The 27,659-nt window shown below is 39.2% G+C and overlaps 1 long non-coding RNA gene across 13 annotated transcripts in view; it reads left to right on the top strand.

Moving 5' to 3' along the window:
- Positions 1–27,659, top strand: part of LOC129636135 (uncharacterized) — a 329,885-nt gene that overhangs the window by 72,388 nt on the left and 229,838 nt on the right. The window contains exons 3-4 of one of the 13 annotated variants that reach the window (XR_008706666.1): positions 8,077–8,303; positions 17,024–18,344. The exons of 11 other annotated variants lie outside the window; for them this stretch is intronic. This is a non-coding gene — a long non-coding RNA (uncharacterized LOC129636135). Of the gene's footprint in view, positions 1–8,076; positions 8,304–8,526; positions 10,166–17,023; positions 18,345–27,659 lie in introns of those variants that run through there. One more of the 13 variants, XR_008706668.1, reaches the window with a different exon arrangement.

Below are 27,659 nucleotides of genomic sequence, written 5' to 3' on the forward strand. Positions count from 1 at the left end.
AGTGCAATTATTCAATTAAAAGAACACTTAGTGGGAGACTAATGAAAAATAGAGTTCTGGGGAGAGTTGAGGATTCAGCAAGAGGAACATACAGCATAGTGGGGATCATAGTTCTTTTTATTTATCCTCAATTTTTATCAGAAAAACTTGGGTAGCCCATAACTGTACATTCCCATGTCATTTCAGTTCAGTCTCTCAGTCATGTCTGACTCTTTGCAACCCCATGAATTGCAGCACGCCAGGCCTCCCTGTCCATCTCAACTCCTGGAGTCTACTCAAATTCATGTCCATCGAGTCAGTGATGCCATCCAGCCATCTCATCCTTTGTCATCCCCTTCTCCTGCCCCCAATCCCTCTCAGCCTCAGAGTCTTTTCCAATGAGTAAACTCTTTGCATGAGGTGGCCAAAGTACTGGAGTTTCAGCCTCAGCATCAGTCCTTCCAATGAACACCCAGGACTGATCTCCTTTAGAATGGACTGGTTGAAACTCCTTGCAGTCCAAGGGACTCTCAAGAGTCTTCTCCAACACTACAGTTCAAAAGCATCAATTCTTCGGCACTCAGCTTTCTTCACAGTCCAACTCTCACATCCATACATGACCCCTGGAAAAACCATAGCCTTGACTGGACGGACCTTTGTTGGCAAAGTAATGTCTCTGCTTTTGAATATGCTATCTAGGTTGGTCATAACTTTCCTTCCAAGGAGTAAGCATCTTTTAATTTCATGGCTGCAGTCACCATCTGCAGTGATTTTGGAGCCCAGAAAAATAAAGTCTGACACTGTTTCCACTGTTTCCCCATCTATTTCCCATGAAGTGGTGGGACCAGATGTCACGATCTTCATTTTCTGAATGTGGAGCTTTAAGCCCACTTTTTCACTCTCCTCTTTCACTTTCATCAAGAGGCTTTTTTAGTTCCTCTTCACTTTCTGCCATAAGGGTGCTGTCATCTGCATATCTGAGGTTATTGATATTTCTCCCGGCAATCTTGATTCCAGCTTGTGCTTCTTCCAGCCCAACGTTTCTTGTGATGTACTCTGCATATAAGTTAATTAAGCAGGGTGACAATATATAGCCTTGACGTACTCCTTTTCCTATTTGGAACCAGTCTGTTGTTCCATATCCAGTTCTAACTGTTGCTTCCTGACCTGCATATAGGTTTCTCAAGAGGCAGATCAGGTGGTCTGGTATTCCCATCTCTTTCAGAATTTTCCACAGTTTATTGTGATCCACACAGTCAAAGGCTTTGGCATAGTCAATAAAGCAGAAATAGATGTTTTTCTGGAACTCTCTTGCTTTTTTAATGATCCAGCGGATGCTGGCAATTTGATCTCTGGTTCCTCCGCCTTTTCTAAAACCAGCTTGAACATCTGGAAGTTCACGGTTCACATACTGCTGAAGCTGGGCTTGGAGAATTTTGAGCATTACTTTACTAGAATGTGTAGTTCTGGCTAAATCATATGACAGACTCAAGTGTCTCTCCTGAGAGACTTCAACTGCAAAACTACTGAGACTTTAACTGGTTGATTCTATCTTCTTAGTGTTTAGGTTTTCCATAGTCTTTGCATGTGTAAACAAGATTGTCTAATATATCTGTAGTCATGCTCTGCTTTTAATAATGATTATGTTTTGTAATCTCTTAATATTCCAAGGCAGAATATGGCAAATAATGCATCTTTTACTAATTGATAGGAGCATGTGGCCATCAGCTACTATGTGTCATGGTCACTTTTCATGTGGAAAAGCCATTCTTTAATGCATGATTATTTCCCAGTGATTACCACAGAGCCTGCTTCTTTACTGACAGTCAAAGCTGCTTACTACAGATGAATGTATGAATATGGGAACAAGCAAATAAAGGCATAAATGGCAGCGTTAGAAAGTATCAACTCAAATGGCAAATGGGTCATCCCATTTGGAGAAAACATGTCCTGGAAATGATAGGATATTAATTTCACAATGCACCTCTTGTTAAAATGGGTGATAATAGCAGAACACATTTTCACCTTTATTTGATACTGTCTCATTCTACATATGGAAAGACTTGAGCAAAAATTAATGAATATATAGTAGTATATATATTAGGAGACTATAACAGCACTAAAAATAATGTTTCCTCCATACCTATATAAGGAAAAACTTTAATCAGACCTCAATTTCCAGATATCCAGATGATGACTGGTCACCTCTAATATCCCATAGGTACCTGAAATATACAAAAAAGTTTTTTTTTTTTTTTTTGTCAGAAGATCTCGATAGGAGGACTAGCGTTAACATAATTTATTAGTTAACAGCTGTGTTCAGGAAAGACTAGCAACTATATTTATATTTTAAAAAGGTATCAGAAAATATGGCAGCTAAGAAGGTATGAAATATCAATTACAATAGATAGTTGTTGTTTAGTCACTAAGTCATGTCTGACTCTTTTGTGACCCCATGGACTGTAGCCCACCAAGCTTCTCTGTCCATGGGATTTTCCAGGCAAGAATACTGGAGTGAGTAGCCTTCCCCTTCTCCAGGGATCAAACCTGCATTTTCTGCATTGGCAGGCAGATTCTTTACCACTGAACCACCTGGGAAAACCACACTGGGTAGTAACTTTGGCTTAATCCTACAAGGAACCTCCAGAGATGATGCAGACCACATATCAGAGTTCCCTGCTCAGATGCAAGGGAATTAGAATACTTGCCCTCTCGTACCTGGTGGTTATTGATTAAAGTCCACCTCAGGACACGTGTAAATTCCCTGGCCATCTGGCTGTGCATGAATGCCGTCAAGCAGGTTCCCAGAGACAGAGGGGAGACCTCTGGAAGAGACTCAGGTGCTCACTGTTAGGAGTCAGCATACTCATGTTGCCAAAGGTTACGGGTGAGCCCTGAAAGCTTCACCTACATGACTCAGCCCAAAAAATTCAAGCTATTTTCTACTTCATGTAACTTCACCCACTTATGTTCAGTAACCAAAAAGTCACTTTAATATATTCTCCCAATTATACTGGGAAAGATTGAAGGCAAAAGGAGAAGAGGGTGGCAGAGGATGACATGGAATTCAATGGACATGAACTTGGGTGAACTCTGGGAGATAGGGACAGAGAGAGGCCGGGTGTGCTGCAGTCCATGGGGTCTCAAAAAATCAGAGACGACTCAGCAAATGAACAACAAACCTAATTTTACTCAGGTGTAGACACTCTTCTCTGTACCTGTTCCTTCTCTTGTAATCCATATCCTCCTGTCTGCTTGCCTACAGACAGCGAAGCTCCAGCCTTACCTACAGGCTGTCTCCCTCCAATTCTTTCTCCACACCACAGCCAGTTATGTATTGTTCAACCAAAAACTGAACAAATTACTTCCTTATGAAAATGATCGCTATTTATTCCTCTCCATCACCAAATGGGTTCTGTTTGCCCAGTTTCCTAGAAAGGCTTTGGTCTTTAATATGATCCTTCACCAACAAAACATTTTGTGTTCTTTCTTAAACCCTTGACGCTCATTCAGGTCTTTGTATTTCACACACCATCTCTTCCCTGTCTTGGCCTCCCCTCATCCTGGCTGACTTGAACACTCTCCTAGTTATAATTCAGGAAGCTGCTCAGAAAAGATGCTCTGTTCCATGAAGACAACTCTAATGTCTCTTTTTATTTACAGCCTACCACCCCCCATCCTCGCCCCACAATACACACCAGAGTTTATCACTTAGTAGTATGGTTAAACTTCCATACATGTCTAATTGTGCACTTAATAACTTGCACAATTATTCTCAAATTAGGGGTGACTTTTGCCCCTAGGGCATATTTGTCAGTATTATGAAAAATTAGGGGTTGTGTTGATTAGGGGAGTGTAAATTCTGGAATGTAACAAATGCATGCTAAACATGCTGCTTCATATCCTCCCATGCACTGAACAGACCTCATGACAAAATATTGTCTGGCTCTAATTGTTGACAATACTGGGTTTGAGAAACTCTGTCCTAAAATGACAATATTTACGTATCTTTACTTGTCTCTATTAGTTTCTAGACCTCTTTAGGAAAGAATTATGTCTTTCTCCTCTTAAAGTGCTTAGTACCTAATACACTTCCTGGATCATTGACTTCTTATAAGAGTTTAGTGCAACATATATTAAAAACTATCATAATGAGAAAATTACATTGTGGAAAAATACATACTAAGATCACAGCCCTAACAATGGTACTTTTTCCCCATTTTTTGTTCTCAAAGTCATTGGTTTTGACAAATTTAGAACCTAAACACTAATTACAATTTGTCTTAAATCCAATGGATTTATTTACAAGTTAATACTCCCTCTTAGCACTATTTAGATTGTGCCACTGGAAATGCATGCATTTTTATAATCCCTATTGGCTTTCAGATAAGTACAATTAAAAAGCTCTGTTAAATTGGCTGCCTGGTTTTGCAAATGTGGAGCTCAGGTGCACTGAAACATGTGCATCTCTGCATAGGGTGGCTGCTCTGCCAGCTGGGATATAAACAGCTGTGAGTTTCATCATGTGACTTTCATAATGGAAAAAGGAGTCCCCAAAAAGTCATCCATACAATTGTTTTATCTTCAAAAAGAAAGCAAATATATTAAAAGGCCAATTATATATAGTCTAATACTTTTCATAGCCTTTTCTGAATTTACATGTATTCTACCTCCATATCAGAGAAGGCAATGGCACCCCACTCCAGTACTCTTGCCTGGAGAATACCATGGACAGAGAAGCCTGGTAGGCTGCAGTCCACGGGGTCGCTAAGAGTCGCACACGACTGAGCGACTTCACTTTCACCTTTCACTTTCATGCATTGGAGAAGGAAATGACAACCCACTTCAATCCCAGGGACGGGGGAGCCTGGTGGGCTGCCATCTATGGGGTCGCACAGGGTCGGACACGACTGAAGCGACTTAGCAGCAGCAGTAGCAGCAGCAGCTACCTCCATATTCAGGAAGTTCAGTATGTTATGAAATTTATTATGAAACAATTAATTGCAAAAAAATGGATTGATAAAAATAGAGTACATCAGCCAGATATATTTTATAGCAATGCAAAGTTGTAACCTAGTCCCAGTATGTACACACCTCCCCAGACTGTATGTAGGATAAATAAATACAAAATTTGGTAATCACCTTAATGTCAAGTACATTGAAGGTTACACAAGTGTATTAAGAACCATCCTAGGAATTAATTTACCTAACAATTTTCTTAACTTCTGAATTTCTGCCTCTGTGAGAAAGGAAAGAATATAGCATTGAATCCATTGTAATTGTTTTTCTTTTGCTTAGAATGAGGACTAGGATACAAAATGTTTATTATCCTATATTCAAATTTGAGACCACATTACAGAATTTAGGGAACTTTTTATGACCGGAAGTACTTTTCTTCTTCCTAGTATGATATACTTGGGTTCCATGGTTGGTGACAAACACAATTATTAATAGATCGGAGAAAACTTTCCCAATTTTCTCAGTACTTAATTACTTTAATATTTAAATTCTGGCCTTATAAAAAGTCTCAGGTGGTGTAGTCAAAATTTTATATTAAAATGCAAATGGGAAATTAAATAATTGAAGTTATTTAAATAATGTGTGTTCTCTTTTTTCATACCTGCCTGAATATATTGTGAAGGCAAAGACAGTCTATTCTAAAAAAAAAATTGAGATGTTTTGTTAAAAATGCTTCTCACACAGACATTAATCATCTCTTTTTTCACATTCTTAATTTTGGACAAATTCATAATTTTTTTTTTTATGAAAGCTCTTTCTCTGCAAATAACCAGAGTTTGAAAATTCACTCAAATTATGAATGTATGCACATAAGCTATGAAAAATCATATATATTTGTCCAAAATAAGAACTATCAGTAAAATGATGGGTGTGTGAATATGTATAATATTAATGTGATACCTTGAGTTTTCTCATATGCAATAAAACCTTATTGATCCCCTATGATTTATTAAGGCAACCTTAAATTTGGTATATAAATTATGTTGCCATTTTTATCAGCAAGATGTTTGGTGTCTCTATTAATAAAAAGAAAGAATTTGTTTTAAGGTGAGTAAATGAAAACTTTTCATTCCTTAAAAATAATTTTAAAATGTATAAGTTGGTAGTGTGCCTCTGGCTAACTTTGAGAAAAGAGAAAATGAGTTTTCCTAAAGTATTTTGGTATTATATTTTGACTGAAATAATTGTGAAAATATGTAATGCCATTATGCTCTTAAAAATGGGTAGTTTCCTTCTCACAGAACATGTGGCCACAGCAAATACAGCAAGTGTTACTTAGCAAATTAGAGGAGTATTGAGCTGTCATCTTTTTCTTCAGGGGAGGCACTGACATCTAGAATATTTTAACTATCTGCTAGTTCATGGAAATGAGTTTATATATTCCCATCACTTTCCCATGAGCCAAAAGAAAAGAATAGCACCATGGGCATCATTGATGTCATTCACACATGCTAGGCTGTAAGATTGTGCTTGGAAGGGCATATTTTCTGTATAGTGACTAAGTAATTGTCTCTTCCTTTTGATTAACATTCATGGAAAAACAGAATGCAATAGTGAAATCCTTGATCACCCAACAGATAATCACAGTTAAACTGCTAGAAAAATGATAATGGGGAGGGAGGCTGGGGCAAGACATCAACTCTGCCTTTTCTTGTTTAAAATATTCCTTAGGAGTTGTTGTTCTTTTCATTGGAGTATAGTTCTTAATTTGAGGGGCAAATATGAACAAATAAACCCAGGTTTTTCCACCCATGTGATTTTTTAGATGTATCTTTTGATAAAATAGTAATACAGAGGAAGTAATCCAAAATTCAGAGATTTTCTTGAGCCTGATTCAAGTCATGAAACTCATTGAAGTGGACTGTAAATAAGATGATCTGAAACATCTTTGTTAATGACACAGAAACCCAACCCTCAGACTTTTATTTTGTACACAAAAGCTATCAGGTGCCTGCCGTTCACCCTTAAGGAAACTCAGAGTTGCTCTCTGCTTCTCCCCTGCCACCCTGGCTACACACTTCAAGTCCCCAGGAACAAGTCTGAGTCCTAATAATAATGGTCTGAGTTTATGTGTGTGTGTGTGTGTGTGTGAATTTAAGAGGTGTCTTACTGAGCTTGGGATCTTTTTCATGAACTGTTGTTGGGCTTCCCTGGTGGCTCAGTGGTAAAGAATCCACCTGCCAATGCAGGAGACCCAGGTTCAATCCCTGGGTTGGGAAGATCCCCTGGAGAAGGGAATGGTTACCCACTCCAGTATTTTTGCCTGGAGAATTCCAAGGACAGAAGTGCTTGGAAGGCTATAGTGCATGGGGTTGCAGAGTCGGACATGACTGAGGGATTAACACTTCCACTTTTATCAAGAAACCTCAGGCAACATCCAATTCTTGGCTTTCCTGAAAAGATAGAGTAGAAAAAAAATTCTGAATTGGACATAATTAGGTTTTAATATCAAGCTTAGCTATTTTCAAGCTTGAAGTGACCTTGGCAAGTTAGTAATAACTCATGTCTAACATTCACACTTATAAAATGGGGAAATGGTATCACTTTCTGTAATTAAATAAGATACTGTTTCAAGTGTCTGACATACAGAAAGTTCATCACTAAGGTTAGTTTTCATTGTCTCCATCTATAATCATTTTTCTCTATTTCCTCTATGAATGAGCCACTAAAATGATTCAGGAGCTTTATGAGTTAAATAGCTTTGTCTTTGGGGAAGTTGTTGATTCCCCACTCTTATGCACAATTTCCCTTGGCATGTGTTATACTTGCCAGATATCTGGAACATACTCTATAAATCAATGATTTCCTCTCTATGTTCTGATATGTGTTGCCCAATGGAAATAAGGAGAAGTCCCTGTGTGAAATATTTTTTCTCTCGTGATTGGAAATGGAGGAATTTAATGACTATTATCACTATGCACACGGCGTAATACAAGAGCACACACAAGAAGCCAAAGATGATACTATTTTAGTCAATAATGGAGAAAGGAAGGAAGAGATGGAGAATGTCATTACCCTCAAGGCTGCACAATGATTTGTGCTTCTATGGTGACAGCACCCTTCTCCCTGCCTCCCCAGGTGCATTGTCTGCTTTGTTAAGAAGAAAAAAGAGGCACCATCCTAATCGTGAGTCATTCTTCCCCTGGAACAGGAAGAGATTCCTTCTATTCAGCGGGCACTCAGGGCTCATCACAGTCCACAAGGCACAGCGGTGGGCAGTAATTACCGTCTCTTTCCCATTCAGCTGTCACACCATCTATTCCTCCATTTGAGCCTTTCATTCTTGCTCCATGCAGAGGCCTTAGGTAAGATTATTTTTCTTCCTAAATGAACATTTATGAGCATCAATAAATCTAGGCTAGAATGAAATGAAGTCACTGAATACCTCTTGGTAGATAAATAGATATTTTAAGAGAAAGGTACAGATATATAGGTCCCCATGCTCCTTGGGTCAGTTCACAAAAGACACCCATGCAGTCTGAAAGTACATTGTACAGTCTTGTTTCTCCTTTTCTGCTTCTTGCCTAGAGTTTGTGAACTGCAACTGTCAGAGTGTCTGTCATACTATAAGGACTGTGCAAGGCTGGACTCACACCAGGGTGTGGAAATGATGAGATGCATTCCACAGATGAGGTCTCCAGTTGTCTCACTCTGCTTGTACAGCTCCCCTAAGTCACTGAGAAGAAGCACTCCTATACCTTCCCCTCCTGAGACTGAGCCGGGGCCCTCACCCCAGCTCCCTTATCTTTAGGAATCTGAGATCAGGCCAACGCTCTTAATGTGTGCAGGTCCTTTATACAAAACTGTTCTGGTTGGGAAAGAGAAGGTAGCTGACCTCTGCTGGGAGAATCCTGTCCATCTGTTTTAGACACTTCCTCCACAATGGGGCAGATGATCTGGTTATAGTGGAAAAGAGACCCAAAGATAAAGACTCTTTATGCCACTCCAAGAGATCCACACACTTCACCTGTTTCCCAAACTTCTTTGTCTGCAGTCTTCTAACCTTGCTTCTTCCTGGTTCCTAACTAAACCTTGAAACCATTTGTTCAGGAAGCCGTGCCCATCCGTAGCTCAGGCATCTCCTCCTCCTGTAAGGTGAACTTCCAAGTACACAGCCAACTCCTCTGCTCACTGAAGGTGTTATTTCCCTTAACCATTGCCAGTAAGAAAACATTTGACAGGCCTGTTGTGTGGCAGAATAAATGCAAGGCACAATCACTGCAGTGAGTGATGGTAACACAGTGAGTTTATGAACAATACCATCTATGAGTTTTTTATGGAGAAGCCCTTTAAAAGCTACAAATGTAAACTGAGCATTGAGGTAGCAGAAGGAGGTGAATCAAAGTCATCTGTTCAGCATAGGTTTGCCTTCTGGACCTTCTCAAGGTCAAATCCACAGACATCACAGTCAGTGCTCCATGGATTGCTGCTGCAGCTGCCCTGGGCTGCCTGATGGATTCAGAAGAAGCAGATCAGGATGGACCAGTCTGGCTGCTTAGCCTGACCTTATGCCATGGTCAGGTGTTCCACCCTAACAGGGGCCAGTGCCACACCAACAGCTATTTTTTTTTTTTAATTGGCTGTGCTGGGTCTTCGCTGCTGAACGGCCTTTCTCTAGATGTGGTGAGTGGGGTGACTCTTTAGTTGCCATGCACGGGATTCTCACTGCAGAGGCTTGTTGCAGAGCACAGGCTCTCAGCACTCCTGGGCTCTAGAGCACAGACTCAGTAGTTGTGGGGCACAGGTTTACTTACTCCAGGGCAAAGGGGATCTTCCTGGGCCAGGGAACGAACCTGTGTCCCTCAGAATGGAAGAAAATAATAGCAAATGAAACAACTGACAAAGGATTAATTTCCAAAACATACAAGCAGCTCATACAACTCAATGCCAGAAAAACAAACAACCTAATGAAAAAGTGGGAAAAAAACCTAAACAGATATTTCTCCAAAGAAGACATACAGATGGCTAACAAACAGATGAAAAGATGCTCAGTGTCGCTCGTTATTAGAGAAATGCAAATCAAACCTACAAGATACCACTTCACACTGGTCAAAATGGCCCTCATCAAAATGTCTACAAACAATAAATTCTGGAGAGAGTGTGGAGAAAAGGGAATGCTCTTGCACTGTTAGTGGGAATGTAAATTGATACAGCCACTATGGAAGATGGTAAAAACTAGAAATAAAATCACCATATGACCCAGCAATCCCACTCCTAAGCATATACCCCGAGGAAACCAAAATTGAAAAAGAAACATGTATCCCGTTGTTCATCACAGCACTGTTTACAATAGCTAGTACATTGGCAGGCAGATTCCTTACCACTGAGCCACCAGGGAAGCCCCAACAGCTGTGTTTATAATAGTGAGTAGTTCCCCCCAAGGGAAGGCAAGACCCAGCTTCAGTGCCTAAAGAGTCTGCTCTGTGACCCTCCTTGTTGATTACTGCAGATGTCACTCAGTACTTCTTTCCTGGGCTACCTCTAACAGTACCAGATCTGTGGGCTCACATGGCATGAGTGGAGAGGAAATTTGTGCTGCAGAACCCTTTCTTGCTAAGGGATGTCTGCATCAACTGGTCAGTGCATGGGCTTAGCATCCCATATGTGACAGACGCAACCTCCAGAGTCTAAAGAAACCCAGCAGGCTTAAAGGAAGTTTGCACCCCTAAATGGGCTTCCTTGTTGGCACAGTGGTAAGAATCTGCCTACAATGTAGGAAACCCAGGTTCAATCCCTGGATTGGGAAGATCCCCTGGAGGAGGAAATGGCAACCCACTCCAGTATTCTTGTCTGGGGAATCCCATGTACAGAGCAGTCTGGCGGGCTACAGTCCTTAAGATCAAGAGTCAAACTCTACTTAGTGGCTAATCCATCACCACCACACCCCTAAATGGGAAGGAAATCCGAAAAAGAGGGGATATATGTATACAAGTAGCTGATTTCACTTTGCTGTACAGTGGAAACTAGTACAACCTTGTAAAGCAACTGTACTCCAGTAATTTTTTTCTTTTTAAGTCCTGTCAAAGTTCAAGAAACCACTCTGTACCTTAGAGGAGATTGTTGTTGTTAAGTTGTGTCTGACTGTTTGCAACCCCACGGACTGTAGCCCGCCAGGCTCCTCTGTCCATGGGATTCTCCAGGCGAGAATACTGGAGTGGGTTGCCATATCCTCCTCCAGGGGATCTCCCTGACCCAGGAATCAGACCCATGTGTCCCACATTCGCAGGTGCATTCTTTACCACTGAGCTACCTGGGAAGCCCCTTAGAGGAGATAGGTATACAGGAATCATACAATCGGGAATTGAGGATTGTTGTGGCAGGTGCTTTAGCCTTGGTGAGCCTTATCTCCCACCTTCTGCAGTGTGTCTTAGTCTTACTAAGGTACCCAGAGTACCACTTCCTGGTTAGTACAATGACAACGAAAATAACAGTCTCATGACCAGGGTGGCGATCTGCTGGATAACAGAATGGCAGAAACCCCTGCTGAGTATGTTGAAGCAGAAACAGAGAAATAAACACATCTCTGGGGCAAGACAGTGCATGTGTACTGCTGTCCTTTCCACATAAGGAACACAGTATAAAGTAGGGAAAGTAAGCCAGTCAGAAGTTTGGATATTGGTGACTTCAGAGTGGACATACGCTGATAACCAGCACCGGGGCAAGAAAGAAATCAACTGTTTTCAAAGGGGATACCCACGCTCTTGGCATCTAACACTGTGGATTGGTTCTGCTTTTTTCAGTACATCTTTGTATCTGTCCTCTTTTGCTCAACATTATATTTGTGAGATTCATCCGTGTCACTGTATGTAGCTATAAATTATTTATTCCTACTGCTGCATAGGACTCCATTACAGTTTATTCAGCCAAGCATCTATGCACATGTGGGTCTTCAATTTGAGGCTGTTATTCATAGCACTTCTAAAAGACTCTTGTGCCTGTCTTTTGTTAAATATTTATAGGAATTTTTCTTTTGTATGAACCTAGGAAAGAAATCACTAGGTGATAAGGTTTGCAGATATACAACTCTATGCTGTCCAACAGTCCTCCCATGAAATCACAATTTACATCTAAGACAAACACATGGGGCTTCCCTGGTGGTTCAGTTGGTAAAGAATCTGCCTGCAGTACAAGAGACCCGGATTCAATCCCTGGGTTGCGAAGATCCCCTAGAGTAGGAAATGACAATCCACTCCAGTATTCTTGCCTGAAAATCCCATGGACAGAGGAGCTTTGCAGGCTATATTCTATGGGGTTACAACAAGTCAGACAGGACTTAGCGACTAAACCACCACCACCACTAAAACATATACATGAGAATTTCATTTGAGGCAGGGCTCTCCAACACTATTCTTTCTTTTCATTCACTTTGATACTGTTGATTAGAAGTATCCCATTGTGATCTTATTTGTATTTCCTAGATAACAAATGAATTTAAGTTGCCAGTTGGATATCATTGCCATTTGGATATTCGATTTTTGTAAAGACACTGCCCAGTTAGTTTTGTCCATTCTCCAATTGACTAGCCTGTATTTTTGATACATAGTCTTTTTGTATTTGAAGATGAATAATTTGTTGCCTGTCATCATTGCAACTATCATCTCTCCGGAGCTTGACTTTTTAATTCTTTCACTGATGTCTTCTCTCAGCAATTCTTAACTTTGATTAATAGCCACACACAGTGCCAGAGACTGTGTTACATTTCTGTATCTGTATCCATGGCTTCCCTGGTGGCATAGTGGTAAAGAATCCACCTACCAATGCAGGAGATGCAGGTTCAATCCCTGGGTCAGGAAGATCCCCTGGAGAAGGAAATGGCAACCCACTCCAGTATTCTTGCCTGGAAAATCCCATGGACAGAGAAGTTTGGCGGGCTACAGTCCATGGAGTCACAAAGAGTCAGACATGACTTAGAGACTAAACAGTTTGAGTATCCATATCATATGTTGGCACACCAGCTGTTGTTGAAGTTCTGTTTATGATATTCCATGATTATCTAGCATAATTTGATATTTTTCAGTGCCCACACTGGGAATTAAATGAATTTTAGGAACACACTGCCCACCAGATCTTTTATTTTTTGATGGGGGCATTAATGTTTTTAATTCATTCCTTTTGATTTTACTTGTGTGGTGGAGGGAGAGGAGGGTTTCAGGCATTTCTATTTGGCTTTGTCCAACTTAATGGCTCATAATGACAACCAAGAAAGTGTTCACAGTATTTTTCTCTAGTTACAATTTATCCATCCCAAGTATACAGTCAGAAAAATAATCACATAATGAATACATAGACATTTTGGAGTGACTGAGAGCTGTGTGTGCCAGAACCCCATTGATCATCAGGTCTCCATTCACTTTCATTCTCAACATAACAGAGTTTTGATTCTGCTGATAACAGAATCAGTTCAGAAATGACACCCAAAAGCTTTTAGGTGGCCTGGGTGTTCCAATTTCCTCATTAATGTATGTTGCTGCTGCTGCTGCTGCTGCTGCTAAGTCGTTTCAGTCGTGTCTGACTCTGTGTGACCCCATAGACAGCAGCCCACCAGGTTCCGCCATCCCTGGGATTCTCCAGACAAGAACACTGGAGTGGGTTGCCATTTCCTTCTCCAAAGCATGAAAGTCAAAAGTGAAAGTGAAGTCGCTCAGTTGTGTCCGACTCTTAGTGACCCCATGGACTGCAGCCTACCAGGCTCCTCTGTCCATGGGATTTGCCAGGCGAGAGAACTGGAGTGGGGTGCCATTGCTTTCTCCCTCATTAATGTATACCCATAGTTTTATGTTTTGGAGGCCTGGTTTCTCCTTCACTGAAAACATTTTAGGTTTGATCATTGATTTAGATCTGGAAACTGACCAATGGATCATTGTTTACAATATCTGTGACTGACCTCTTCAATTTGAAGATCAGTTCTATCTTTACTTGCTGCTTCTCTAAGCCAAATAATATATCTCATCCCTAGGTCACTGTTTGTTGTTGTTGCTAAGTTGTGTCCAACTCTTCTGCGACCCCATGGACTGTGGCCTGTCAGGCTCTTCTGTCCATGGGATTTCCTAGGGAAGAATACTGGAGTCAGTTGCCATTTTCTTCTCCAGGGGATTTTCCCAACCCAGGGATCAAACCTAAATCTCTTGTGTCTCCTACATTGCAGGCAGATTCTCTACCACAGAGCCACCAGGGAAGCCCCTAAGGTCACTTCAGTTCAGTCCAGTCGCTCAGTCGTCTCTCCGACTCTTTGCAACCAATCCCTCCCAGCATGAGTCTTTTCCAATGAGTCAACTCTTCGCATGAGGTTGCCAAAGTACTGGAGTTTCAGTGTTAGCATCATTCCTTCCAAAGAAATCCCAGGGCTGATCTCCTTCAGAATGGACTGGTTGGATCTCCTTGCAGTCCAAGAGACTCTCAAGTGTCTTCTCCAACACCACAGTTCAAAAGCATCAATTCTTCAGCACTCAGCTTTCTTCACAGTCCAACTCTTACATCCATACATGACCACTGGAAAAACCATAGCCTTGACTAGACAGACCTTTGTTGGCAAAGTATTGTCTCTGCTTTTTAATACGCTATCTAGGTTGGTCATAACTTTTCTTCCAAGGAGTAAGCGTCTTTTAATTTCATGGCTGCAGTCACCATCTGCAGTGATTTTGGAGCCCCAAAAAATAAAGTCTGACTTAGCCATTGTCAAAGATCTCTACAGGTCAAAGCATCCTGGTTAGTTCTCCTGTCTTACATTTATGGGTAATTACCTTCACTATTCCTTGATTAGTTAACTACCACCCCTAGCTTCTGACCTAAAATCCTATTATATATACTGATATTGGAAAGCATAGTTTCACAGCACCATTGCCTTCTGTCAGCTCCAACATAAAGAAGCCAGTTATTATATCTCAAAGATGTTAATGTCTAGCTTCACTAATTAACCTGCTTTCCTATGACTTTAGCAAATGAAGCATTCTTGTTTCACTCCAGGAGAACATGGTTAGGTAACACAGCTCCCAGTCTTATGTATTAAATGTACTGTAATATCCCCCACCCCTGTCTGTGAGGCTTTTAAATTTTCTGTCCCTCATGGTAGCCCCCACTGTGTCCACATGAAACTATTCCAGCAGCATATTAGGAAGAGATCAGGTATCATTGACAGGATGTTCTATCTCAGATCAGAAGAGTATACATCCATGTCAATAAACTCTCCCCTATCCACCCTGGCAGGTGTCCCTCTCTGATCCAACATTTTCAAGACTTTATACAGCATGTGTTCACTTGTTTACAGATCCCAAAACTCTTTAGTAAATGAGTAGTGTCTTCCTCCGGAGAAGGCAATGGCACCCCACTCCAGTGCTCTCGCCTGGAAAATCCCATGGATGGAGGAGCTTGGTGGGCTGCAGTCCATGGGGTCGCTAAGAGTCGGACACAACTGAGCGACTTCACTTTCACTTTTCACTTTTATGCATTGGAGAAGGAAATGGCAACCTACTCCAATGTTCTTGCCTGGAGAATCCCAGGGACGGCGGAGCCTGGTGTGCTGCCGTCTATGGGGTCGCACAGAGTCAGACACGACTGACGTGACTTAGCAGCAGCAGCAGCAGTGTCTTCCTCATGGCAGAGAAAGAACTTATCAGCTTAGGTGAGCTCTGCTCAGTTGCTACCCAATTTATTCACCTGGAGGCGATCCATAACTAACTAGATAGATGGGGGGAGGTTTTTAGGAGCACAGATACCACCTTGGAAAGCACTCATCTCATGCAGGATATTCTGAGGTTTCAGGTTTATTCACCCAAATATCACTGTCCCAGGACTCAGCATCTCATTGTTTCTCTATCAAAATCCTGACTTTGGCAAAGGATACTTAGGCTAAAACTAAGTTCCCTTTGTAGCTTACAAGCTATAACCAACAGGTAGCCAATCTGCATTATTGATAATCAGTTTCCCCTTCTCATTCAAGTACCACTGCTAACCAACCAATGCTTCACTTTCTACCTGTACTTTATCAAGTTTACCACCGGTGAAATAAATGGTCCTTGTAAAACAACTGCACGTTGGGGTTATTACCTCCATACCACCCCTCGTCATGAGGTCTTTGTTGACTCTGGTATAAATCAAGACCTGGTTCCAGAATTTCCTCTTTAAGGTATTCCTGGTAGGACCACATCTATAACCAATTCTCTTAAGCTGGGTGCCCTCAAAAGTGGAGCCTAAGAAAATACCTTGGATGTAAAGATTTTAATTTTAAAATTAAAATTAAAAATTTTTTTTGCTTAGGAATCTTAAAATTCCTAAGCAAAGGAAAGCCATTGTGAGGAACATAACAGAGAGGAGGGACAGTTCATGTAGAGTTGAAATGTTGAGCTGCTTACCAGTGAGGATAAATGGATTTTATCCTGCTGGTGACTTTCTAAAGAGCTTTGTAGAATGCACCTCAGAATTCTCCACCATAATGACAGATTAGAAGAGCATTCATTCGTAGGATAACTCCAATTCATAGATAACCCCTTGACAAGTGTTGCCCAAAAAGGTTAACTCACTCCTGTTTCTGTGCTTGTGCAAGTTCATGAGAGTGAGAAAGCATCTGCAGAGAAGTTCTGAATGGTATTCCTGTTGCACCGAAGCAGATGCTGGTCAACAGGCTGCAGCAGTAATAGCTTGAGTAGAAAGGTGACCTGAGAAGATGAATGTGTAATAGATGTTATAATTTTGGTGTCAAGTTTTGTTCAATACCCAGGTCTCAGGTAATAGCTGTTGCTCTTTTTTTTGATTCTGGTGATTCTTATTTTTTGACTCATATCTTTCAAAGATTTTCTGTTACAGAAATGTTTTCATAAAAATAGTTATTGAAAATTGTGTATAAGAGTTTCATTAGAATGACATTGATATAAGTGATATAGAATAAGGAATTTATTATGGAAACTAGATTCTACATATGTGTACAGTACATGACCTTCTTGAATATTTTCCCCACTAAAAATTTTACTGTGTTAATTATTTCATGTTGTTTTGCCATTTTTCTCTTTTACTGGCTTCCCTTCTGGCTCAGCTGGTAAAGAATCCACCTGCAATGTGGGAGACTTGGGTTCGATCCCTGGGTTGAGAAGATCCCCTGGAGAAGGGAACAGCTACCCATTCCAGTATTCTCGCCTAGGAATTCCATGGACTGTATAATCCATGGGGTTGCAAAGAGTTGGACACGACTGACATGTTGGTCAGGCATATCATTTTGCTATTTTTCTCTTTTACTGTTGATTATTTCACTGTTCAGAGATACATTCTTGATGCTGTGCCTCAAGTCATTACTGTCTCTTCCCTAATCTACAAGCCATCAATGGTGGGTAAATGATTTCTCTGGAGATCTGTGATAAGGTAAAGATATAGGATTGGAAATAATGTCTTTTCTAGCTCTGTGGCAAGTTACTATTTAAAACAAACTTTACAAATTATCAGCCTGTTTCCCCCCACCCCCTCCTGAGGGATTTGTAGGATGTTAGGAAATACATGATACATTTTTGAATACTAAAGAATTGTTTTCCATCCTGAGCATAAGCCTATGATAAACAATGTAAGCAGCACAAATGAGATAGGGCCAAATTATCATGTGGTTGCTGTAATTCACTGAAATAAAAATCCTTAGGTACTTTTTCTTAGAACTCTTGAATTTGAGTATTTTTGTCTCTTTCCCCAAATGGATCGCTAAGAGAGGATGTTCAGGGAATTGTGTTGTTGGATAGACAAAGGATGCTTGCCGTTTACAGCAGTTTCTACTTTCCTGCTCTAAGCTCAGTGTGTGCTTTAAAGAGAAGCTGATGCCACCGGTGACCACTGTCACTGATTATCTCACAATGAAATGATATGTTTATTTGACCCACAATGGGGTCAAAATTTTAAAGACCATAGCCAAGCTGTTGCTTCAGTTATAACTCATGGATGCTTCTGTTCTGGAACGCTCCATAGAAAATGTTCAGGATTTTGTGCTTAGAGGGGTAATTTGTCTATGACATGTATTTAAGTTCCCCTTAAAACTCAATTTGTACCTGCCCTGTACTTTCCAAGTTGAGAACCCAGTGCTCAGCCTGGTGTGCTTGACCTTCCACCTGATGGTTCATATGATTCTTTTATGTCATGTCCTATTACTCTCCTTCAAAACTCAATCATTAAGTCAGACTGTTTCTCCTTGAATTCCTTAATATTTCTGAGCTTGTGTTGTTTTCTCATAATTTTCTTTATTTAGAAATATTCCACTTGAATGCCCAATCACTGTGTAAAAGTCCTAGCCATCATTGAATGCCTGTTGCCAATAACATCTCCTTCATATAAATTTTCCTCATCTTTTACTGGATGTAACCTCTTAAGCTTTAAATACTCACTCTCCTACATGCCCTTTCAGCTCCTCACTTTTATTCTCTCTCTATGATTAAAAAAAATCTGTGATTTTCAAATTCAATACCTAGACCCGTTTAGTTTATTTACATATAAATATCTAAATCCTATGACCTTACATACTATCAGAATCGGTTCAACTGTCTGCATTATACTGTTAAAAATATAAATCTTGAGACATGTTCTGTGTACATAAATGGGCATGACATGGTTAAACTCTAAAATCTCAGTTTCCAGGTTCATACCCGAGAGGCAAAGGTATTTTTTCAACTGTGGGGCTTTTATGAAATAGTATTCATCAGAGATTATTTTCTTTTCCTACAAAAGTCAAGTCAATTCATAAACCTCATCCATCAGCCCCACTCTGGTATCATTTTGATAGCGAAAGAGAAAGAAAAGGACATTCATACATATTAGGAAGGAATTGAGACTATTTAAAAATGAAGGGAAAGAACCCCAACATCTTATCTCAGTGTTTACATTTACATGGATATATGCAAGATACAGTAGAAATAGTCATAGATGTTTTGCTGACAAAGCCACTGTTCCCAATATGAACTGTAGTAATATCCTACAGAAAAATGTAAATTTTTCCATAAACAATATAACAATCCTAATAAAAGGAAGCAAAATGGAAGCCAACACTGTGGTAGGTGGTAAAGTTCCCAAGAGCACATCAGGGTTTAAGTAAAAACCAGGAATGGTTCATTAATCCACATTTATCATGGTTTTAAAATTGTACCACTTTCTTGGTATTCATAGGGTGTGGCTATGTGTCTTAGGTGACTGCTTAATTATTCATGTATCATTAATTCCATATAACAATGCTTGTTTTAAATTCTGCTTTTCTTTTAAAGTTCTGTAATAACTCGCTCCAAATATCATTTTAATTATATTTTTTAAAAGACAAAACCAACATCTCAAAGGCTTCCAAAGGCTTGAATCCTTTGTAAATAAATTGGTTAAATACAACAGTTAATACAAAGGTATCTAAGCAAGGCAAATACCTAAGTTACAATGATGAATGCCTAATTCTTCATGTTCATCCTTAAGAAATGTTCATATCTTTGGGAAGATTAAACATTGTAATAAGAAATATTAGGCTACAAAATTTATCAGTTATCAAGAAATGCTGAAGAACTTTACATTTAGCAAAACAGGTTCTGATAACAGTGGGAGACAGAGTGTCTCTTAGTGCCTTAAAGTGACTGCTTATTATAACCAACAGATAATAATAATGGAGAACAATATTATTAATATTTGTGGAACTTAAAAAAGAGATAGGTTACTAGCATTCAGGAAAAGAAAGTATAAGATGGATTAAAATAAATTTTTACCAATGAAACAAATCCATTCCCCTTCTTCGCTCTCTCCCTACCCCACTTCAGAGCTGGTCTATGATATGATCATTATTGTTATTCAAACTGGAAAAGGAATTTATTTACTTAAAATAATACCACAGTTGCTACAGTGTCATACCTTCTGTTTTTTAGTCGTGAATATAAGAATAAGTATGACATTAAGTATGGTAATATTGATGATTAAGTTGCATTTTTATTTTGCATGCAATCAAAGACCACACCTATATTATGGGCAACAGTTGAAGATCAGTCTACTGCATGATGAATATCCCTTTCTCCTTTTTCTATAGTTAACAAAGATATTCTGAGTTATGTATATGTCATACACTACTTCAGGAGTAAAATAATTAGAAATGTGCATCCATTACTTTGGGGGACCAATGAATGTACCCTGATTTTCAAACTCAAGCTAATGTTAAAAATGAACATTTTCCATGTCTGCATTTCTTTGCACTTCTGAGAAGCAGCTGAGGCCAGAAGCAGAAATGCTAATATGCCATGAGAACAGCTGCTGTTATGGTATTTCTGGACTAGCTGCTTGCAGAAAGATTAAATCTTGCTGTAGAGCTTGCATTTTCTACTAGAACTCTCAGCTCAATTTCACAAACTCGAAAGGTTGGAGTAGGTGAGGTGCAATTGCAATAAGCCTCCCCAGTAAGGTAATTTTTCTGAACTAAAACAAGCCTTTAAGCTTTTCCCAGAAGTAATGCATCTCCATTAATAGTGAGAGTTAAAGGCATGAATTACAGTAGAAGCAATGAATATCTAACCTACAGAAAATAAAAAATCCCAAAAATGGAAAAGGAAATAACTTGTTTTTTTCAATCTCTGGATATATATGTTTATGCTGTGTGTGTGTGTTTATGTGTGTGTATATATATATATATATATATATACACACACACACACATACATACATATATATACTGCTACTGCTAAGTCACTTCAGTCATGTCCGACTCTGTGTGACCCCATAGACGGCAGCCCACCATGCTCCCCCGTCCCTGGGATTCTCCAGGCAAGAACACTGGAGTGGGTTGCCATTTCCTTCTCCAATGCATGAAAGTCAAAAGTGAAAGGGAAGCTGCTCAGTCGTGTCTGACTCTTCGCGACCCCATGGACTGCAGCCTACCAGGCTCCTCCATCCATGGGATTTGCCAGGCAAGAGTACTGGAGTGGGGTGCCATTGCCTTCTCCAACATATATATAAAGTATGTATATATGTGTGTATATACATCTGAAATTTTCAGTATATTGTAAACAAAGATCACTTTAACCTCATCAAAAGACTTAGTCCATAACCCAAGAGAATCAGCACCACCAACAAAAAGCAGAGAGATAATGAATAGCAAGCCAATTTACTATTACCGCCAGCTATAATTGTGTATATTAATATAATTTGAGTGGGATGGTTGCTGCACGGTACATACATAGTTTTACTACTAAAACAATACTGGTCTGAAGAATTTGAATATCTCATTTACTCATTCAAGACATAGGGTTAACTTTTATGTCTTAGAAATAGCTACATTACATTTAATTAAACTCTGGTATTGTTTGAAACTATTTTTTTTTCAATGTAAAAGAAACAGCACTAGGGAGAAAGTACAATCATGATAAGTGATATATTAATTTATAAACATAAATTATACATTGACTATTTGATATAATTAAAAAATTTAAATATTAACTTTTAACAAGTAATATTTCAAAACTATAATTGCTGAGTAATGCCAATAAATCAACAAATCTGCAAATGTTAACTAAGTATCAACTCTGTATTTTGTTTCCTGATGACTTCAATTAAAAACAAATACTATTTTAAAGAAGCATTTAATCAACTGCAGGGGAAAAAAAGATTTAGGTCTCTCAATTACTCAACATACTGAGAACTTCAGTCCTGTAATGTAAACAAAAGTCTCTGAGTTCATAAATAAGAATGTCTAATCTGGTTTATAATCGCTAAAAAAAAGACTTTAAGAACAAAAGATAAGTGCTTGGTCTGAAAGTATTAAAATGAGCTGAAAGAAGAGAGAATTCAGCTAGGGTGACTGAATTGTTAAAGTCAGAGTGACTAAGTGATCTCAGATGTGCAGAATGGATATATGTTGACAATAATTTGTGATTTATATGTAGTGGGATAACAAATTAATGGTGATTTATGAAGTAATTGTTCCTGAATTTCCATACTGTATATACTTATATACCCCCTAGCTAATTTATCCAGGCATTATTATTGTTGTTGTTTACACTGGTAATAACTGTCAATGCAGAGATTGATTCAGGGAAGGATAAGATTTAGTCCATTAGTGATCTGTTGCCATGAGGTAAGGAAGTTCCTTTAAAGAGGTAGATGTAAAAAGCGAAAGATTTATGCAATATGAGGTCTTTACAACTTCCAGACATTCTTTGGATTATATAACCTCATTGTTAACTCTAGCAAGCGGGTACTCTTTCTGCCCCCTCTGATGCCTATGTCAGAAGCTTTCTCTATCTCCTTTATACTTTAATAAAACTTTATTACACACACACAAAAAAATAAAATAAAGAGGTAGATGGACTAGGGTGTTGGAAGCAGAATACATCTGAATTGCTTTGAGGTTATTCTGAATTATGCAGCTTTTCTCTTTATGCCCAGCATCTACTAGTTGTTCAGGAATAATCAGCTTGTTCAACCAAAAGATACTTTCACTTTATCTGAAGTTTCTTAATCCAATTCTTAGAAGAGACAAGCACAGGTTCCCATCACAGGGACAAAATTTCCTGTAGTGTGACTTGGAACATCCATCTTAAGTTCAAAACAAAGAATCTTGACCCCAGATTAGAAGGGGACAGCTTTTTTCAGTAAGAACAAAAAGGAAAAAAGTTACAGGTATTTATGTGATTTTGAAATCAAAAGAGTAGGCTTTAAGAAGTAGGAAAATGGTCAAGTACTTTTTAAAGACAGAAGATAAACTCTCCTTAGCTAAAATAAGCTAAAATAAATGACTATATCTGATTGTTCCTCTGCATTTTATTCCTCTTAAATTATTGAAAAAAAGAAATGAAGTAGATTTGTCTGTAAATTGATCAAATTTAATTGCTTTCCCATCAGGCATTCACTATAGTCAGTCTAATGAAATTTGTTTCAGAAAGGTTATCAGTGACGTACTGTTGATCAATTACATTGTCATAGTTGAACTCGTCATTGCCTTTTAATATTTTTCACCTTTTGGACTTTATATCTGAATTAAAGTGGCTCTTCAATCACACATTTATTCATTCATCCATCTCCCCATCCATTCATTCATCTATATATAATACTGATAATTCTAGGGGTTAAGTACTTGACTTCACAGTCACCTTTGAAATCTCAAAACTACAAGTTATTCAAATCTTCCTCTTTCTAATTAACCACCAAAAATTATTTTCCAATATTTTTAAACTCTTTGGCCACTGTTTTAAAACTCTTTAAACCTACATGTTTATCGTTACTTACCATACTCACAATGCTGGAGTGGGTAGCCTTTTCCTTCTCTGAGGATCTTCCCAACCCAAGAATCAAACCCAAGTCTCCCACATTGCAGGTGGACTCTTTACCAGGGAGCCACAAGGGAAGCCCAAGAATACTGAAATGGGTAGCCTATCCCTTCTCTAGCAGATCTTACCCACCCAGGAATCCAACTGGGATCTCCTTCATTGCAGGCAGAACTATCAGGGAAGCCCTTATTCACCATAATAATATAAATTCTCAATCTTATTGAAGATGTATGATAATACCTCAAACTTCTTAATAATGCTAATTGTCTTCTAAGAATACTTTCAAAGAATTCAGTCAGTTCAGTTAAGTTGCTCAGTCATGTCTGTCTCTGTGACCCCATGGACTGCAGCACACCAGGCTTCTCTGACCAACACCAACTCCTGGAGCTTACTCAAACCCATGTCCACTGAGTCAGTGATGCCATCCAATCATCTCATCCTTTGTCATCCCCTTTCCCTCGCCTTCAATCTTTCCCAGCATCAGGGTCTTTTCAAATGAGTCAGTTCTTCACATCAGGGGGCCAATGTATTGGAGCTTCAGCTTCAGTCCTTCCAATGAATATTCAGGGCTGATTTCCTTTAGGATGAACTGGTTGGATCTCTTTGCAGTCCAAGGGACTCTCAAGAGTCTTCTCCAACACCACATTTCAAAAGCATCAGTTCTTCAGCGCTCAGCTTTCTTTATGGTCCAACTCTCACATCCATACATGACCACTTGAAAAACCATAGCTTTGACTAGACAGACCTTTGATGGTAAAGTAATGTCTCTGCTTTTCAGTATGCTATCTAGGTTGGTCATAGCTTTCCTTCCAAGGAGTAAGCGTCTTTTCATTTCATGGCTGCAATCACCATCTGCAGTGATTTTGGAGCCTAAGAAAATAAAGTCTCTCACTGTTTCCATTGTTTCCCCATCTATTTGCCATAAAGTGATGGGACTGGATGCCATGGTCTTTGTTTTTTGAATATTGAGTTTCAAGCCAGGTTTTTCCCTCTCTTCTTTCACTTTCATCAGGAGACTCTTCAGTTCCTCTTCACTTTCTGCCATAAGGGTTGTGTTATCTGCATACCTGAAGTTATTGATATTTCTCCCAGGAAATTTGATTCCAGCTTATATTTCATCCAGCCCAGCATTTCACATGATGTTCTCTGCATATAAGTTAAATAAGCAGGTGACAATATACAGCCTTGACATACTCCTTTCCCAATTTTTGGAGCTTACAAAATAATTTTGACCATGACAGTGAAAGCAGCTATACAGTTTCCAAATTTAATGTAATACATTTACAGAGTTACAAGTGCTCTATATTCATTTAGGTTATTTAGTTTTAACCACACTAATAATATGAAACTAGAGTAGTTATTGGAGAAGGCAATGGCACCCCACTCCAGTACTCCTGCCTGGAAAATCCCAAGGATGGAGGAGCCTGGTGGGCTGCAGTCCATGGGGTCGCTAAGAGTTGGACATGACTGAGCGACTTCCCTTTCACTTTTGACTTTCCTGCATTGGAGAAGGAAATGGCAACCCACTCCAGTGTTCTTGCCTGGGGAATCCCAGGGACAGGGGAGCCTGGTGGGGTGCCATCTCTGGGTTCGCACAGAGTCAGACACGACTGAAGTGACTTAAGCAGCAGCAGCAGCAGCAATAGAGTAGTTATTTGCTTAGTCTGAATAATGTACACATTCAGTTGAAATAACCTAGATTCCCTGTTTGAAGTTGGTGGCAATTTTGTCCTATCTATTCATATCACTTTAATTATTGTGTGATTTGTCAAGGTAAATATTTGTCTGGGAACAACCCAAACAATATAGGCTACTCAATACCTACCACAGTAAGTGCTTGAAAAGAAAAAATTATATACATTATTCTCTAAAAATGTATTTTTTAAAACAAAACTTTGCTTCCTATAGCCAAGAATAACTTCCAGGAAGCACATGAAGCTTCTTGAATAGGCACCATTTTGGATGAAGACAGTTAATATCTGCTCCCAGACAACCCAAACAGGCAATGAATCCACCACAGAAGTTTCAAAAAAAAATCATGATTAATAAAACTATACAGTTTAAAATAAATGCTAATTTCATATCAGAATGTTCTTATAAGAACATTTTATGTAATATTTTAACATATATGTATATGTTTTTTAAATATATTTTCTTCTCTTTATAAAAGTTTTCAATTCTCTTGACTATATGCTAATATTTTAAATTATAATATGCACAGTTTTCTTAATAGTTTTGCTTATCATCTTTCAATAGCACATCATTTTCATAAATATGAATTTAGTAACTGCATAGGGTAATTATGTTAATACCATATACATCAACAAACTATCCACTTAATAAATATTTCAGTGTTTCTTCCTTTGGAGTTGAAACAAAGATTTTAATATATACACCTGTTAACTCATTCTGATTTTGTGGTTTATTCCTGCAGGATAAATGTTTAAGTAAATGATTGTTGGTGTCAAAGGGCATAGCATCTTAATGGCTCCTGCTGCTAAGCTTTACATTCTGAGTAGGTTGTAGTAAATTGCATTACCATCCACAGCGGATTAGAATAGTGATTTCATTGCACTTTCACCCATTTAACACTTCAATTTAAGCCAACGATTAATTAATCTAATCCAATAGCAGCCTGAAATCTGTGCTGAATACTGTGGGAGGAAACACGGGCAACAAATACAACTGTGAGTATTCAGGTTCTTGTGATCCCTCCAGACTGCCTGCATGCTTAGTCGTGCCTAACCCTTTTGACACCATTAACTGTAGGCTGTCAGGCTTCTTTGTCCATGGGGTTTTCCAGGCAAGAATACTAGAATGGATTGCCATTTCCTTCTCTAAGGGATCACCCCTATCCAGGGATCAAACCTGTGTCTCTTGTGTCTCCTGAAGTGCAAGTGAATTCTTTACCTGCTGAGCCATCCGGGAAGCCCTCTGGACTACGAAGACAGAAAGAGTTCTTCCAAAGTTCTCCCAAAGAAAGGCAATGCCTAAGAATGATCAAAATATTGCACAACTGCACTCATCTCACACGCTAGCAAAGTAATGCTCAAAATTCTCCAAGCCAGACTTCAACAGTACATGAACTGTGAATTTACAGATGCTCACGCTGGATTCTGAAAAGGCAGAGGAACCAGAGAACAAATTGCCAACATCTGCTGGATCATCCAAAAAGCAAGAGAGTTCCAGAAAACCATCTACTTCTGCTTTAATGACTACACCAAAGCCTTTGACTGTGTGGATCACAACAAACTGTGGAAAATTCTTCAAGAGATGGGAATACCAGACCGACCTGACCCGCCTCCTAGAAATCTGTATGCAGGTCAAGTAGCAACAGTTAGAACTAAACATGGAACAAGAGAGACTGCTTCCAATCAGGAAAGGAGTACATCAAGGCTGTATATTGTCACCCTGCCCTTTTAACTTATATGAAGAGCACATGATGCAAAATGCTAGGTTGGATGAAGCACAAGCTGGAGTCAAGATTGCCAAGAGAAATATCAATAACCTCAGATATGCAGATGACACCACTCTTATGACAGAAAGTGAATAAAAACTAAAGAGCCCCTTATGAAAGTGAAAGAGAAGAGTGAAAAAGTTGACTTAAAACTCAACATTCAGAAAACAAAGATCATGACATCTGGTACCATCACTTCATGGCGAATAGATGGGGAAACAATGGAAACAGTGAGAGACTTTATTTTTGGGGTTCCAAAATAACTGCAGATGGTGACTGAAGCCATGAATTTAAAAGACACTTGCTCCTTGAGAGAAAACCTATGACCAACCTAGACAACATGTTAAAAAGTAGAGACATTACTTTGCCAACAAAGGTCCATCTAGTCAAGACTATGGTTTTTCCAGTAGTCATGTATGGATGTGAGAGTTGGATTATAAAGAAAATTGAGTACTGAAGAATTGATGCTTTTGAACTATGGTGTTGGAAAGACTCTTGAGAGTCCTTTGGCCTGCAAGGAGATCCAACCAGTCCTTCCCAAAGGAAATCAGTCCTGAATATTCATTGGAAGGACTGATGCTGAAGCTGAAACTCAAATACTTTGGCCACCTGATGCAAAGAATTGATTCATTGGAAGACCCTGATGCTGGGAAAGATTGAAGGCAGGAAGAGAAGGGGACAACATAAGATGAGATGGTTGGAAGGTATCACTGAGCCTCTGGATATGAGTCTGAGTAAGCTTCAGGAGTTGGTGTTGGACAGGGGAGCCTGGATTGCTGCAGTCCATGGAGTCATGAAGAGTCAGACATGACTGAGCAACTGAACTCACTGAAGAGTTCTTCAGATAACCTGTTTTGGAGGGCAAGACATGGTTTCCTGTAAAGAAAGAGTTCAATGTATTCCTTCGGGGTTCATTGCTATATATTTTCATAGCTCCAAATAAAGTTTAAAAACAACTGTGA

This window comes from Bubalus kerabau, chromosome 21, assembly GCF_029407905.1.
Source record: "Bubalus kerabau isolate K-KA32 ecotype Philippines breed swamp buffalo chromosome 21, PCC_UOA_SB_1v2, whole genome shotgun sequence".
In the NCBI taxonomy this organism is placed as follows: domain Eukaryota; kingdom Metazoa; phylum Chordata; class Mammalia; order Artiodactyla; family Bovidae; genus Bubalus; species Bubalus kerabau.